The 17,510-nt window shown below is 50.2% G+C and overlaps 1 pseudogene; it reads left to right on the top strand.

Moving 5' to 3' along the window:
* The window catches only part of LOC126546933 (uncharacterized), a 43,011-nt pseudogene extending 41,324 nt beyond the window's left edge, over nucleotides 1–1,687 (top strand).
* Nucleotides 1,688–17,510: the final 15,823 nt, after the last annotated feature.

Below are 17,510 nucleotides of genomic sequence, written 5' to 3'. Positions count from 1 at the left end.
GGGTGTTTTGGGCGTCCCGTTGACATCCGAAAGATTTAGTGGAATAAAAAAAAAAGCGGTGAATGGCACAGCAGAATAGCGTGCTGTTCTTGTCAAGCATACTACAACGCCATTAGAATCGATCATTACCGAGATTAAACGCGAAAATGCGCTCCTTGGAAATGAAAATTTCGAATTGAAAGGCGAGGCTCCACGACCGCAACAACCGCAGCAACATCAGAAATCACAAACGAGGATGCCGCCTTCCCCGGCGTCTCGTCCGCCGTCTCCGTCACGGCCTGAGCCTGCCCGGATGGACACGGACGACGAAAGCAGCTCGGCGGAAACGGCGGACGATCGCGAAGACCGCCCAGTTACCGCGAAAAGGATCGCACTAGATCCCGCAAGACTCGACACCTAACAGCAATGCTGCCGTAACGAGAAACTAGAGAAACGAGTTGACAGTACCGAGAAGAGCCTCAAGGAACGTTTTGCAAAGCAGACGGCACATATGAACAAAATGTTCAATAACGCGGTAGCTAAGCTCTCTGAGCAAATGACACAAATGTTCGCCGCGTACTTGACGCGCATAGACGACATAGAAGGCATAGATGACATAGACACGAGGCTGCCGCCAGCTGCGGGCAGACCAATCAGAACGATGAACGAGCTGTACGCTAGACAGGTACAACAGAATCAGCAACAGCAAAACACGCTCACAGACGTTGAGACACAACCGCAGCAGCAACCGCAGCAGCTGCCAAGTCGCCTCGATGGCGACGGGTTAAATTAAACACAAGCATAACGATGGCTACACACGCGAAAAACCACACTAACACTAGCAAATAACAGTACACAATATACGGCAGTGGAACTGCCGGGGATACAGGAGGAAGCGGGATAATCTCCAGCAATTGATACGCAGCCGCGAGACGAAACCGGACGTGATCCTTTTACAGGAGACAAACCATCCGGTTAAACTAGCTGGCTACAAAGCCATAGACGCGACCGCGACGGACAAAGAAGGCAACGGCCCCGCGTATAGCGAGTGGCGCAGAGCTGGGAGCTGCCGTGGGGGCGGTGCGCCGGCCGTCGCCGCAGCCGCGCCCGTCGCCGGTTGCCGCTGTGCTCGTTCGACGTAACGTCACTATGGCGCAGCGTGAACTTGCCTGCGTAAAGATACCTCACGTGTTCGTAGAATTAATTACTAAGCGCGGCCGAGGACTCTTCGTCCTTACCGTAAGCCCTCGCTGCAGCACCGATTTGGGGACCTGCTCCGGGGGGCGCGCGCGGCTTCCGGCGGCGAGCCTCTGCTTGTTGCGGGTGACTTCAACGCGCTCCATGGAGCCTGGGGCTACGCCCGAGAGACACCCAAGGACAAACAACCTTTGGGAAGATTCGCAAAGCCAGAGGCTTGAACTCATCGCGAGTCGCGAGCCCCGCCGATCCTACACGCAGAGCGAACAAGGTCAGTGTAGGCACGCTACCAGACCTCGCGTTCGTCTCTAATGTAACCACACCGCACTGGCAAAACACGCAGGAAGATTTGAGGAGTGACCACTCGCTGATCGAGATCACGATAGACACGGACCCGAGCGGTCGCGGGACTAACCCTGAAGGCAAAGGCCATAAACTCAACCTCGTGAAGTGGGACACGTTCCGCAAAACACGAGAAGGGGGCGAGGCGATGAGCCGATTATGGACATAGACGAACGGACCGAGACGCTCAGAAGGGACGCAGATGCGGTAACGAACGACGTTCCGACTGAGACGAACCTCGAAATAATCGACAGCAGGCTCCTACAAATGTGGGAAGCAAAGCGAGCACTCCTAAAGAGATGGAAATGACAATAGAAATGACATAAGGCGTTGCGCAAACTTATAGCACAATTGGACAGAGACATCGAAGAACACGTACTCCAGGTATGCAGGGTACAGTGGGAAGACACGTGCAAAGGCCTCGAGGGGCAGATGACCGGGGCGAGCGCTTGGCGCCTTTTTCGACACTTATTAGATTCGGAGGAGGCTCGGGCTGCCTGAGGCCATAAGACTCGTAGACTAGCAAGAGATTTTCATGATCTCTAAACGAAGGACAGGTTCCGAATGACTGGAGGGCAGCCAGAGTTCAACCAGTTCATAAAACCGGTAAGAAACGATGCATCAATAATTATAGGCCAATTTCACTAACATCGACAACTTGCAAAGTTATGGAGCACATAATACATACCCACAACTCCGATTTTCTTGAAAAACATGATTTTATTACAAATCTTTAGCACGGATTCCGGAAAGGTTATTCTACTTGCACTCAATTAGTCCAAACTGTACATGACTTTGCTAACTCTATTAATAAAGGAAACCAAACAGATGCCATTTTTATGGATTTCGCAAAAGTTTTTGATAAAGTTTCTCACAAAAAACTTCTTTCCAAAATTAATAGCGCAATAAAAAATGACAAGATTACTAATTGGATTTTAACATACTTGAGTAACCGTCAACCATATGTGACTTTTCGTGATCATTCATCTCAGTCTCTTTCTGTTGACTCGTCCCTCAGGGTTCGGTGCTTGGGCCGCTTCTATTCGTCATTTATACAAACGACATTGTAAAAGACATTCCAGTTCATATTAAATTGTGCGTGGATGATTGCGTGCTCTACTCAGAAATTAAAGCTATATCAGATCAAATAACACTGAACGAGGTCTTCGAAAAGGTTACTGAATGGTGTGATGTCTGGCAGATGCCGATAAATTTTCAAAAAACCGTTTACATGAGAATAACTCGCAAGAAAAATCCCCTCATATTCCAATATTCTTTTGCTGACAATATCCTCTCCGAAGTTGCGCAATACAAATATCTAGGATTATGGATTACTAACGGCCTTGACTGGACTAAACACATTGATCAGGTGATAATCAATGCTAACCTTAAACTTTTTTTTCCTTAGGCGAGCAGTAAAACTCTCCACGTCCAGAGTCCGGCTCCTAGCTTACAAATCGGTTATCCTTCCAATATTAGATTATGCGGTGATAATTTGGGATCCATTTACTAAAACGAACATTAATGAAATTGAAGAAGTACAAAAGAAATCAGTTCGTTTTCTTTACAATAACTATGGACGCACATCAGTAACTGATCTGTTAAATAGGGCTGGTTTGACATCTGTATCCGAAACAAATCGCGTTTCCCGACTTAAGTTCTTATACCAATTAATCAAAGGTAATTTTAAGATTAATATTGACGGACTAATATCCTTCTCTTCAGGTTACACTACAAGACAACGTCATAATCTCACAATCACCCCTTTTCGTCAGCGTAAGAACTGCTTTAAATATTCCTTTTTTTTTCAAGAACAGTAACGGAATGGAATCGGCTTAATAACGATGAAGTACTACAGCAATCTCTGAAGTCATTCACTAGAAGCCTCAGTCTCCATTAACATCTATTTTTGTTGTAATAACTCCCTGCTGCCCATATAGTTACTAATTTCTTATTGTTACCAACTTTATGCCCCTTACATTTCGTATTAATGTATTCACTCAATGTTTTATGTGTTCTTGAATAATTAAGATATGCCATAAACCTTACTATACTGCTATGTCTACTCCTATGTTGCACTGCCATCATTGAACTTTTTTGTCTCCAATGCTGATCCATTTTCTTTGTTTACTAATCATTTGCGGCCTTTGTTTCTTTTCTGGCTTTTTTGTAAATGTTTGATCCGTCCTTGTATCTGTACGCCTAACCTGCGAAAATCCCTTCCTGGGATTGCAGTATCGTTAAATAAATAAATAAATAAATAAATAAATAAATAAATGGCCATGACTGAGAGAGGGTGCGAAGACTGCGTCGTTCGGTGGATGACACGATCCGACTCATGCGTCGCATCACGAATAGACGCAATGGTATGCGCGAACAGTGCGCGATCCTTCTCGTGAAGGCGTACGCGATAAGCCGTATAACGTATGTTGCCCCTACCTGGAGGGGATAGGGGCGTAAGAAAAACTAGATCGAGTGCATGATATGAAAGGCTTTCAAGAGGGCGATTGGCGTTCCGCTCAACGCAAGCACCGACAAGTTTCTAGATCTCGGACTTCACAACTCACTTGACGAGTTATTCGTGGCGCACGACGCAGCGCAATACGAACGATTATCGGAGTCAAAGACAGGTCGCTGTATCATAGAGTCGCTCGGCATCACGTACCACACTCAGCATGGAGACGGCGTTTCTGGCCTCAGTATGCGACCGCCTGATCGTCCCGCCGCTTCCCAAGAACATGCACCCGCCGCACCACGTCGGGAGACGCAACAAACGAGCAAGCAACCTTCAAAAGAACTTTGGTAACAGCAACGAGGCGGTGTACGTAGACGGCGCGCGGTATAGAGAAGGGAGAAGCACACACGCGATCGCGGTTGTAGACCGCACGGGTAAGTGCCTCGCGAGTGCCACGGTGACCATGGGACACACGGAGGCGGCGGAAGAAGCCGCGATAGCCCTAGCACTCGCCGTGGTGCCGAACGCTGCAATCATGGTCAGCGACTCGCAGGCGGCGATCCGCGGCGAAGCGGCCCGCATACTCCAAATATGTGACGACGGCGACTCGACATCGCCCTCGCAACCCCAAAAATTCTACGGTCTTCCTCCTCTGGACCCCTGCACACACCGATGTCCCGCTCGCGGACAACGAGGTGGCCCACGCCACGGCTTCTGGTCTCACACGCCGAGCCGCCACCTCCGCCCCCGAGAGCGGGGCATAGGATCTGCCGGATCGAGACACTACGACAGAAATGCAGCCACAAGAATCACAATGGACGTGGGGCCATCGCATGACCACGTTCAGAGGGACCCAACAGTACAGACTCGAAAGACGCGCATTCCCGCCATCGCACGATAAATTAACCAGGAACGAGGCCGTAACCTTACGCTTGTTCCAAACACACACCTTACCCTAGCTCCGCCGTCTTACATCACTGCTACCCGGGTTTATACCCAACTGATGCGTGCAAAGCTTGCGGACAGCGAGCAATGCTGCGACACATGCTCTGGGAATGTGCCGGCAACAACGGTACTGAAACTACCTCCGTTCGCGACGCGTCCATAACCGCGGCCGTTACCAGAGTACACGAAGCCTCGAGCTCGCTTCTTCCCGACGCCGCCCCGGATGGGGGGCCGCCGGGGATCTTCTCCATCGGCGTTGCCGCCGCTGGGAAGCGGCTCTCAAAAGTTCGGAGTTGCAAGAACAGAGCAGCTCTGGGTCGACCGGCAAGCCGAACATGCCGCCCGAGTCCAAGGACTTCGAGCCGCCACCTCAGGCCACCACAACAAAAACTGCCTGACCATTCTTTAATAAAGTTTCTTCGTCTTAAAAAAATTCACCGACGATTACGATATGCCCTAATGTGAAATTTGAGCGCTGCCCTATACGTGTTTTCATGTAGTAATATGACATGATATGGATATGATATGACTACACGCCTGTGGTATTTGATCCCCTTTTATGGCAGTTGCAGCTTACAGATAAGCTTCGATACAGAGGAGCTCTGGGTATAGGCCACCTGCGCATTGTCATTGCATACATGGATGGATGGATGGATGGATGGATGGATGGATGGATGGATGAATGGATGGATGGATGGATGGATGGATGGATGGACGGACGGACGGATGGACGGACGGACGGACGGATGGACGGACGGACGGACGGACGGACGGACAAATGCATGCATGCATGCTATGAGCGCCGCTTTTGAAACGGGGTGATGGGTTGCGCTACCAAGCTCTTGCTATAATTTTGTCTAATGTCCTAACTATCTTTAAAAAAAAGCACAAAGAATTCCCAGCGTCAAACTTTCTGAAACACTACTGGGAACTTTGTTTTCGTACGCCAGTAAAAACGTGTTAAAAGATGCCCGGATTGACGCCAAATTTCTCAGGGAGATTCCTATAAACAAAGTAAATAACGACTTTGAAAATAAAATTTGGTAACTTTTGGTCTCGGTGGCAATCGAAACTGGGCTTCCGGGGTGCGAGACGAACAGAGTCGACAATTTGTTGACCACGGCACAAAGCAGCCCCTCAAATTTAGCTAAGTTTTACCGGGTATCGTTTCCGAATGTAATTTAAAGAAAAACGTTTTTACTTCAGGAGGTACACACGTTTTTTCAGACCCGCTTAAGTACATCCTGATGAGGTCGGCTTAAGGTGCACGATACAAAGCATCTGGGAAAATCGAGTCTACCAGTGCCGCAGAAATTATTTTTCGACTCGCAGTAAACATGCACTCCAGGCTGAATCTAACTTTGAAGAAAAGAAATGTGTCAACGACCTCCTTGAGAAAGCTTCAAGGAGCCTGTAAGATATCCTTGGCATTTGATGACACTACTATAGTAGGAAGATAATGAACTAATCGAAGTTGGAACATTTCACGCAAAGACGGATTGTCACTGTCTCGACAGAAAAGCAGGTAAGAAAACTTCCCTGACGAAGAGAAGGACCAATCCTAGACCACCACGTTCAAGGGGGAGGAACAGATTGTTGCGCCGCATCGATTCACAACTCAAACTCAAAATAAGTGTTACAAATACGCTTTGCAGTGCCTGAATGCAAAGTCAAGAGCAGTGCAGTACTTGCGGCACATACATAAGACGGGAAGCTAAGAACACGCAGCACACTTAAGCACGACTGAACATTGACAAATTCCGCCCTCGCCATGAATTAACTTTACGTTTAACTTTTCCAACGCCTCCCGACTAATGAGTGTTGGTATTTCTATACTGTGAGAGAGGTACACCTAAATAACGCAGATCTTTTTTCCATTGAATGCCTGCGTAATGTGATGACATTGTGGCCCATAATCCAAACCAAAAGCCTTAACTATTTCAAAGTTAACGTTAACACCAGAAGCCACACAAAAATCTTATGTAATTGCAAAAGCCGCCTTTTGACTCTTTTTATCAGTACAAAAAAAGGCCATTTCGTCTGCATATGCAAGAACCCAAATCTCATTAGTCGGCAATTTAAACCCTTGGAAATTTTGTTCTTTCAGAATGCTCATAGAGAGTGGCTATAAATACAAGCAGAACAGAAGCGGTGAGAAAGGGCATCCTTGCCTTACTGATAATAATAATCTAATCGGATTGGAGAAAGAACCACTCACTATCAGCCTCGTTGAGACATTAGTATAACATGTTCTGATACCTCTAAGGAGCAAGGATCCTATGTTTATATGCTCTAGTACAGTAAACCAGAACGAGTGATTCACCCTGTCGAACGCCTTAGCCAGATCTAGCTGTACCATTGCTACCTGCCCAATCCCCTCAGCTCCACACTCTAGCACCTATCTCGCAACAGGAATCTTGATCTAAATAGAACGGCCCCTGATGCCACATGTTTATCACCGATCACATATATTATTTCGACTTACAAACGGTTAGCTAATACCTTTGTAAAAATTTTATCATTGCATAAGGAAATAGGTCGATATCCGCCCACTGTTTGCAATTTAGTCTCATCATCGATTTTGGCTACGAGGACAGTGTGCCCTTCGTACATGGTGGCAGTTACGTACCGTACTTCCAAGGCCTCACGGTACACCTGAAGTAATTATGATGATAAGAGGGGACGAAAACACTTATAAAAATCGGCAGTAAGGCCATCCTGGCCGGGCGTCTTGCCTTTCGCTAACAAATCTATGCATGCAGTCACCTCATTAATGTCAATATTTTCATTTGTATAATCATAATCATCCTGATTTACCTGGGGCAGCAACGATGCTAATTTGCTGGCAGCATCCGTATCCAATGACTTATGGCCTCGAAATAGTTTTTGATAACGTTCGAAAAACGCTTCAGTTATTAGAATTTGCTCATTAGCAATGATTCCACCATACTCTATATCCAGTATTTGTTTAGACAGCGCGTCTCCTCTCATCACCTAGGGACCTACTGCAAGGCGGTTCTTCCAGCAAACGCTGCTCTCGCGCACACACTAGTGCACCTCTGCATTTTTCTGTGTACAAAGTATGTAACTGCGCCTTGTTAATGTGGTTGTAATCAAGATATTGACCCGGATGTAGACATGCAAGCTCATGCAATTCACTCAGAAGTCTATACTATGCTCTGTAATTATTTTCTTTTTCAGAGGCCAATATTGATGATTCTTCTTCAGCTATTATTTTAACTTCCTGTTTGAATAATAACCACACAGCAATGAGCGGCAAGTCCTTGCAGCATGACAGATGAGCTATAATCTCAGTAACATGCTTTAGGAAGCACCCACAGCGGACTGGCTGTGATAGATACAGTGGACTGGCTGGGCGCCCCCCCCCCCCCCCCCACTCTACCCTCCCCCCGAAGCCTTGCGCGCAAACGTAAGGTGGCGCGCTTTCTCGCCGCTTTCCGCTATTGCGTGCGCGCGATTGAGCCGCGATCGCCGGCTCAGCCTCGCACGCTTTCAGTCACACGTATAGCATACGGCGCGCGGCGGCGATTTTTTATCGACCGTGGACTTTATACGGAACCTCACGGCGACGTTGACGCTGACGGCAGAAATGCTCATGGAGTGTTCATATAATTGCTATCGCAATAGAACATTGTGTAGTGACCATATGGAAATTCCCTATAATGTATTTCATGTAACAACCACATTAGAACTTATACAGTGGTACCATAATGAAAGCTTTTTACAGAATACTCTCGATGCAATTGCTGCGGTAATAAGGCGAATAAAGCTCTTCGCTAGCTGTCACATATGTTGGTATACTGGGTTCTTCAATCCCGCTGCAACCATCAATGCTGCGATTTTGGAGGAGATATCCCAGAGGCTACCACCATAAGCGCCGACTCCGGGGGGGGAGGGGGGGAGGGGGAGGGGCTCGAGCCCTCTCTGGACATTTCCAGGGCGGGCTGAGCCCTCCCCCCTCTCTCTCCCCCCGGCCGGCGATGCCGAAGCCTCCCCTCCACCTAACGTGTCATTGCCAGAGTTTTGCCAATCACACCATTCGAGGTTTCTTTTGGCTTGCCTCAACCTTACTTAAAATGTTATTGTGGCTAATAGCTTACTGCATCATTGTTGGCGCGTACATGCACGGATATTAATTCAGACTTCGCTTTATTTCTGTAAATCCTGATAATAGGAGAACAAGCTCATTGGAACTTCCAGCGGCGGCTGCCTGGTCCGTATTTTCTCACTTCAACATTGTTTTACATTTCCACTATAAACACTATCCACATACACAATATATTTAAGTATATACACAGGAAAAGATTATTAGATTTTTAAAGAGAAGGATGTAGCGAATTCACAATTATTTCTAAATGTATGAATAGCTTATGCCTAGAGAATGAATATGTTGCTGTATGCTCACTTCACTTCAGAATGCTTTGGGTGTTTTTTGGCCCTGCAAAAAACCTGTAGGCTTTATTGACCCCTTCGGTAGAGTATTTTATCAACGGCGTGTGAAATGCACGTGCATGATATGTGTCTCAGTCTCGCTTCTCTTCCCACTCGACTAGCCATATACACCTTGACTGTAAAACATCGGGATCGAGCTAGTGCCTTATCTGCCACGCCTCGGCCGAAGTAACGCGTCGCGTTCGATGTTAGTTGGAAACATGCTGTAATAACTGTTCTCTTAGCGTAGATAAAGCGCACGGATGGTTCATTTTCTTTTTTTTTTGCCACGAGACCTATCACCACAAAAGCGAATTGACAACTTCAGTGCAAATGTTTAATGTTGCGTTTTCTTTCGTCCCAGTCGCCATGTGTTTCTCTAAATTTACGCTGGTGCTATGATCACTCCCATCTTTAATCACACGCTGAACCGGAAAGCATTGGATGAACGAAATACTGGAAGGAGTGGTGGATGAGTTTCTCAGTGAAGTCCCGCTATCATGTCTTCCACTTCCGTGGTGTCAGCAAGGTAGGGCACCAGCACGCAGCAGCAGCCGAGCACGAAACTGGCTGGATGCGACTTCTCATGCGAAATTGGCCGGCCAGGCCACCTGACCTCTTTCCACTCGATTTCTTTCTTTGTGGTTATGTGAAAGATCGTGCTTACATGATCGAGACGGACGTGAGGAAAGGTCAAGGCAAGGATAACGGATGTCTGCCGCCGAATTCCAGCGTCGGTCATCAAGAAAGCCACTAAAGATGTAACTAACTCATCACTGCGCAGCTGCAGAAGGAGACACCTATTCTAACATGTCCTCTAGGTAGCAGCTGATGTTCAACGGCACTTATGAATTCAGAGTTAATAAGGACACACTGAAATCTGTTGTATTTTTTTTAGTTTGTTTTTGTGCAGGTGTCCCGATTGCCAATTCGGCTCATTTAGAAGGGCCATATTTACTTTCTTGAACCCATCGGTGTTGCTTTTTCTCTACACATGGGTTGCTTCCCAGTCTGTTTGTTTCGCTTTTATTTTTTTTCCAAGACCCTGTTTTTCCAGCACGTATTCACTCTCATGAAAAATAAAACCGTCGCTTTAATTTGGCTTTGGTCCGAAGCAAATTTCTGGCGCGAAATATAGCCGCGCGCACACACTGTCGATTCGGTGCGAGCAAAGCCGGGCTTTAGAAACATGCTATGCGTATTACATTGCTTTTCGCGTTTCGTGCGTGTTCAGAGCGGCGCTTCGACCGTGTTATCAAGGGGCTTTTGTTATCAATGGGATCAGTCGGCCTTGGGATACGGATAATAAGTGCGACGTAGAGAGGAAGGAATAGCTGCAAAGCCACGAAACCTGCTGCTGGTGCTCCTTCCGTAACATAATTAAGGTAATCCACTGCCTCTTCGGTTTGCGACAGGCAATGCAGTTGCTTTCAATAAGCTTATTTCAGGGCGCTGCTTTATGATGCAGGTGGGAGCGTAATCACGTGGTATTTTTCATATTTCGTGAGGTTTGTTGGCCAGTCGGAAAACATTGCAAGCAATTAGTACGTGCTGAAAACACAGCAGTTAGATGTCATTCGAGGGGGCCGGGGGGGAGGGAGCCTACAAATGCCTCATTTGCACTTTGATAATTAGGACAGTACTTCTCGAATTAGATAATTAATTGCAATTGTCGAATTAAATTTCAGGAACGAAAGAATTAATGGCGGCTACTCTACTGTACTGGAAACAATATGCAGTAGGTTTTCTTGGATCAACGCAACTGCTCTTAATTTAAGTCTTGGTACATGATAGTTGGGACACCCTGTATAACTCACTCAGTAACCGAAATGAAGCCAAGCCGGATTCACTCGAAATCAGAATCAGCAGCAGTCACGCGCAGCAGCGTTTATACTCTCACTCACAGAATAAGAAAGAAAGACAGAGCGAGGCTGCAGTTTCACCGGTGACGTGAAGCAGTATTAGTGATAGTGAAGTATACGACAATTACACGAAACAAGATTACACCACCGAGAGACGCCAGATTCCTGGTGGTGGGAGAGAACTCAGGCTGTGAAATTGAAATGTCTCCTACTATGAGGTCTTCTAAATTCTCATATAAGGCCGTCACTTCAGTGAACAATTCTTCGTGGTCACACGAAGTTTCTTCAAGTGCAAGAAATATATATATTGAGAAGAGGTTTATTTGCGGCTCCTTATGCAGAAGCACAGCGACAGGGAACGGCAAGACAGCCCGAAGCACTGTCCAAAAGACGCCGGCAATCAACAGCGCGAGCCGAGCCAAGCCGCGCGTTCGCGATGCGGCTGTGCCGCGAGACACGTCTTCTTCTTCACAATCTACCCCCCCCCCCCCCCCCCCCCCGGACAAAAAGCCATCCTGGTGCCTTAAGAATCGGGAGGCAGAGGGTCGTGGTAGGGCTTGAGACGCGAGACGTGAACCATGTCACGTCCACGCCGGCGCAAGTCGTCAGGTGGTGACAGTGGTTCAATAAGAAAATTCACCGGCGTGTTCGCTCCAAGACTCAGTATACGGCCCTTCGAGGATAGGAATAACTTTAATAAAGTGCCGGCAACCGACGGTTTAACGCGTCGTGACGCTGGTCAAGGGTCGACCCGGGGTTATACCCTACTCTTCACTGCCCCAATCGGGCCCGTTTGTAGTGGGTCATCAGGCTTGCGCTTTTCGAGCGCAACCCGGGCCTGCTGGACGGCCCATAGTTGTGTGTCCTTGTCTGCAGACTGCAGTACACCTTGAAGTTCGGGCGGGTAAGTCCTGGAGGTAACTACTTTCGGGAACCTTGCACAGCCATACATGATGTGCCACTGGTCCGCCGGACCCGCTGCACAAACACCGCACAGCCCCCTCGGATAGAGCTCTGGGTGAAGCACGTGCAGCATTGCGGGGGCAAGGAGTGACGCGGTCTGTATTTGCCTTAGGATTACGGCCTCCTCCCGAATGAGTGCCGGGTGGGGAGGCGGCATTGTCCGTCGAGCTAAGCGGTAACACTTGGTTACTGCGGCATAACTGGTCAATCTGTCCTAGGTTTCGAACCATCACACGGAACGGTCACTCTCGGGGGCGCGGAAGGTAAGCGCTCGCGCCGCCGAATGAGCCGTCTCGTTGTGGTTCGGTGAGGATGCACACTCGCCGGCGTGCGCCGGGAACCACTTGATACGGATGGTGCTGCCGCGGTCTTGAAGTTGGAGCTTGCCGATGATGGCGGCCGCCGGCGCGCATATTTGCCCCTTGGCAAAGTTGCGCACGGCGTTCCTCGAGTCGCTGAGCACGGTGCGACACTCGGCCTCGGTGATCGCCAGAGCGATGGCAACCTCCTCAGCGTCTGTGGCGTTCGTGCACCGCATGCTCGCTGCCATTGTCTTATTGTCGGTAGCCGCCGCAACGACCACTGCCGCAAAGCCTTCCCGCTTGTATTCCGCTGCGTCCGCGTACCGGGCGTGCGGGTCTTGGGCGTATTGTTCGGTGAGGGCCTTGGCCCGCACCTGCCGCCGTTCTTGGTTGTACTCTGGGTGCATGTTCTTCGGGATGGGGTCCACGTAAATGTGGGCCCGCGCCTCCTCTGTGATCTCGCACGGTTGCCTGTAGGGAGCTAGGGGGTTGTAACCCAGGAACGTCAGTATACTGCGTCTTGGTCACTCCGTGGTCTTGGTATACTGGTCTTGGTGGTAGAGAGGCGCTCCATTTGCGCGGTGAGCTGCGCCTCTGCTATTTCTTCTAAGGTGTTATGGACGCCGAGCTGCAGGAGCCGAGCTGTACTCGTGGTCTCCATTAAGCCCGGCGCCGTCATGTAAGCGAGTCTGATCAGCGTGTTGATCTTGGTCCTGTCAGTGACCTGCCAATTGAGGTAGGCCGCAACGCAGGCGATGTGACTGATCACGAACGACTGGACAAGGCGCACGAGACTGTCTTCACGCATGCCACTCGGAGGTATCACTCGGAGGCATCAGTACGGTATGGAAGGAGTGTGTCCATGGTATGCGTATAGGCTCGCGGCCGTACAGGAGGCAGAAGGGTGAAAATCCGGTAGTGGCCTGGATCGCGGTGTTGTACGCGAACGTAATGAATGGAAGGATGCGGTCCCAGTTACCGTGATCAGATGCCACGTACATCGAGAGCATATCTCCAAGTGTGCGGTTAAATTTCTCTGTGAGCCCGTTAGTCTGGGGATGGTATGCCGTGCTTGTCCGATGAATAATGCGGCATTCCGAAAGCAAACCTTTGACGACTTCGGAGAGGAAGGCGCGACCTCGATCGCTCAGGAGTTCTCGAGGTGCACCGTGTCGAAGGACGAAGCGATATAGGACAAAAGAGGCTACATCCCGCGCTGTAGCACTTGGTAAAGCCGCAGTTTCAGCGTAGCGTGTCAAATGGTCAACAGCAACTACGATCCACCGATTGCCGTCTGGTGTCATAGGAAGCGGGCCGTATAGATCGATGCCGACGCGATTGAAGGGCGTGGCAGGGTGCGGGAGCGGCTGCAAGGCACCAGACGGGCGTAAAGGCAGCGATTTGCGGCGTTGACACTCAAGACCGCACCGAACAAACTTTTGTACAAAATTGTACATGCCACGCCAGTAGTAGCGGTGGCAAATTCGTTCGTACGTCTTGAAAACTCGGGCGTGGCCACACTGCGGATTGTTGTGGAAAGAGGCACAGATTTTTTACCTTAAGCTGCGAGGAATCACCAGAAGCCACCGGCGGCCTTCAGGAGCATAATTGCGTCGGTGGAGCAGCTGGTCACGAATGGCGAAATGAACTGCTTGGCGTCGGAGGCTTCGGGATACAGGGATGGTCGATAATCCAGATAGATAGTCGAAAAGAGAAGCGATCCACGGGTCACGACGTTGTGCGGTGGCAAAGGAGTCCATGTCGAGAGATGACACGGAATGTGCGGAAGTTGTTCCGCAGGCCGAGTCTGGAGGTAAAGGTGAAGGTCTGCGTCTGAGTGTGTGCGTCCACTGCGGTATACGACGCGAATATTGTACTCCTGGATGCGTAGTGCCCAACGGGCTAGGCGGCCAGTGGGATCTTTCAAGTTGGCGAGCCAACAAAGCGCGTGGTGATCTGTGACCAAGTCGAATGGGCGCCCGTACAGGTATGATCGGAACTTGCCAAATTCCCATACTAAAGCCAAGCACTCTTTTTCGGTGACGCTGTAATTGACCTCAGGCTTCGTCAGCGTGCGACTCGCATAGGCAACTACGTATTCTGGGTAGTCGGGCTTTCGTTGGGTGAGGACGGCGCCGAGACCCACCCCGCTGGCGTCTGTATGTACCTCAGTTGCAGCTGACGGGTCGAAATGGCGAAGAATAGGTAGGCAGGTGAGAAGACGACGTAAAGTAGCAAAGGCGGAGTCACATGCAGGGGACCAGGAGGAGAGGGCGGCGTCACTGCGTATAAGCTGAGTCAATGGCGCCATGATCGATGCGAAATTCCGAACAAAGCGCCGGAAATATGAGCATAAGCCCACAAAGCTTCTGAGTTCTTTGGTGGTCTTAGGCTTCGGAAACTCAGCGGCTGCTCAAACTTTTGCAGGATCGGGTAGAACGCCGTGCTTGGACACAACGTGGCCTCAGATGGTGAGCTCTCGCGAGGCGAAGCGGCACTTTTTGAGGTTGAGTTGGAGGCCAGCGTTTGTTAGACAGGTCAAAACATGTCTGAGCTGGAGCAGGTGAGTCGGAAAGTCAGGCGATAAAACCATGGCATCATCGAGGTAACACAGACAGATAAACCATTTGACGCCACGCAGCGTGTTGTTCATGAGTCATTCAAACATCGCAGGGGCGTTACAAAGCCCGAATGGCATCACGTTAAATTCATATAAGCCGTCAGGCGTAATGAATGCGGTTTTCTGGCGATCGGCCGCAGCCATCGGGACCCGCCAGTACCCTGAACGCAAGTCGAGGGACGAGAAGAATTCTGCTCCCTGAAGACTGTCGAGGGCGTCATCGATGTGCGGCAAAGGATGGACGTCTTTGCGCGTTGCCTTATTCAATCGACGGTAATCGACGCAAAAGCGAATACACCCGTCCTTCTTGCGAACGAGGACTACAGGAAATGCCCAGGGACTGTGCGAAGGTTGAATAACGTCACGGCGCAGCATACCTTTGACTTGGGTGGTAATGACACGACGCTCTTCGGCAGAGACGTGGTACGGTCGTTGACGTAACGGCTGATGCGAACCGGTGTCAATAGAGTTTTAGTTACACGTACGTAGAGGCTTCACGTACGCAAACGTGAAAAGCCTACGTACCTTACGTGCACGCTATCTGAAACGCTTTTAGCTACACGTACGCGACGCACGCCAAGAGGGACCCCGTAGCTACGTCTATCGGGAAATGTGGACACGGCGGTAGCCAATTGAATCCTGTCGCCGTGTTTCGATGCAAGCCGTCTGCGTGCGCGCGGCCCGGTATCGCTTGTTTGTGATCTCGCGGAACTCCCGCGCGAAGCTGTCTACGTACGCAAGAAACGCACGCAAAGAATTGAATCTCACGTACGTCCGTGAGACGCGCGTGCGCCCGCTACGTTCTACGCATGCGCACTGCTGACACGTAGAAGCTCTACGTACGCAAAGCCTCTACGTACGTGTAACTAAAACTGTCTAATGTAATGCTGCACTTCCGACGTGCGGCCCAGTTGAGCTTGTGAAACGTCGAATGAACTTCTGAAGTGGTGCAGGAGATCAAGAAGGTCGGTGCGTTCTGCAGGTGTGAGGGTGTCGGAGATGGCACTCGAGAACGCATCCCTGGACGTCTCCTCAAGCGCGGAAATCGAAGATAGTTGGCCGGAGTCGGCACCAAAAGAGTCTCCGGGGACGTCAACCAATGACGAGGAGTTCCACGAAGCCAAGGCATTCACCAACGAGCAACGTAATAGGCGCACAGAGGATATCGCAGAAGTATATATTGCTACAGCTGCCGGCGATGTCAAGCGTTGCGAAGGGTAGTGGGAGAGATTTACGGCTCATGAAGACGTCGGACGGTGTGAAGAGGACCGTTGCATCAGTGATGACATCGTAAGAGACGGGTACGAGGCCGAAGCAGCCAGGCGGAATATCTGTGTCCTCGCGCACGATAGGTTTAGAAGGGCGATCACGATCTTCGTGCAATGTTGCGTCACACAGAGGGGAAAATTCCACTTCAGCGCGTGAGCAATCGATCACGGCTTTATGACGGGATAAAAGTCCCATCCGAGGATGACGTCATGCGAGCAGGCGGGAAGAACAATACACTCGACGACATAAACAATGCCGTGCATACGCACACGTAGAGGACAGGCTGCGTGCGGAGGTACCTGCTGCGCGCTTGCCGTACGAAGCGACAGTCCAGAAAGCGGCGTGGTCACCTTGCGCAGTGAACGGTACAGTTTGGCGGCTATCACAGAAACGGCTGAGCCGGTATCCACAAAAGCGAATGTAGGAACACCGTCTACAGGAATTTCGACCTCGTTAGCAGGACAGGCGCCGGGACTTAGACAGTAAGAATGGGGCGCAGTTCTTGCCTCTGGAACTGCGACGTTCAGTTTTCCTAGTCAGATGGTGCGAGTCGATGACGCATTGGGGAGAGCGAGCGTCGGCGAGGGGATGGTGAGCGACGCGACAGAAATTCTAGGTCAGCACGAGCATGCGGTTGGGTGGAAGGGGCGGCTTATTAGCGAAAGGGCTGGCTGCCGTACTGGAAGGGCCGAGAGGCATCGCCGAACGCTCGAGGGCGACGGTGGCAATATCGGGCGACGTGTCCGGGAGTGGAGCAAGAATAACAGATGGGAAGATTGTCAGGCTTCCTCCAAGGATTAGCTCACGGTGCGGTCTAAGATGCAGCATGGGCTTCCGGTGGCACCGGTTGGGACTGGGTCGAGAAACACGCCGGCGGAGGTGTGCGCACTGCCTGCGCATACGTAAGAGGTGCAGCCACAGGCAGCACTGGCTGCGCGTAGGTGAGAGGCGTGGCGACAGACTGCACTGCCAGCGCAGAGTTGAAATTCGCAGCTGCAGGCGGCTGATGGTGTGCGGAAGGGAGAACTTGAGCGACCTCTTCGGAAATGAGGGTGCGGAGCGTGTTTGGAAGACGGGAGGTGGGCTCCTGAATGGAGGGGACTAATGAAAGTTGGCGAGCAACT

Source organism: Dermacentor andersoni, chromosome 1, assembly GCF_023375885.2.
Source record: "Dermacentor andersoni chromosome 1, qqDerAnde1_hic_scaffold, whole genome shotgun sequence".
Taxonomy (NCBI): domain Eukaryota; kingdom Metazoa; phylum Arthropoda; class Arachnida; order Ixodida; family Ixodidae; genus Dermacentor; species Dermacentor andersoni.
This window is presented reverse-complemented; position numbering and strand designations above follow the sequence as displayed.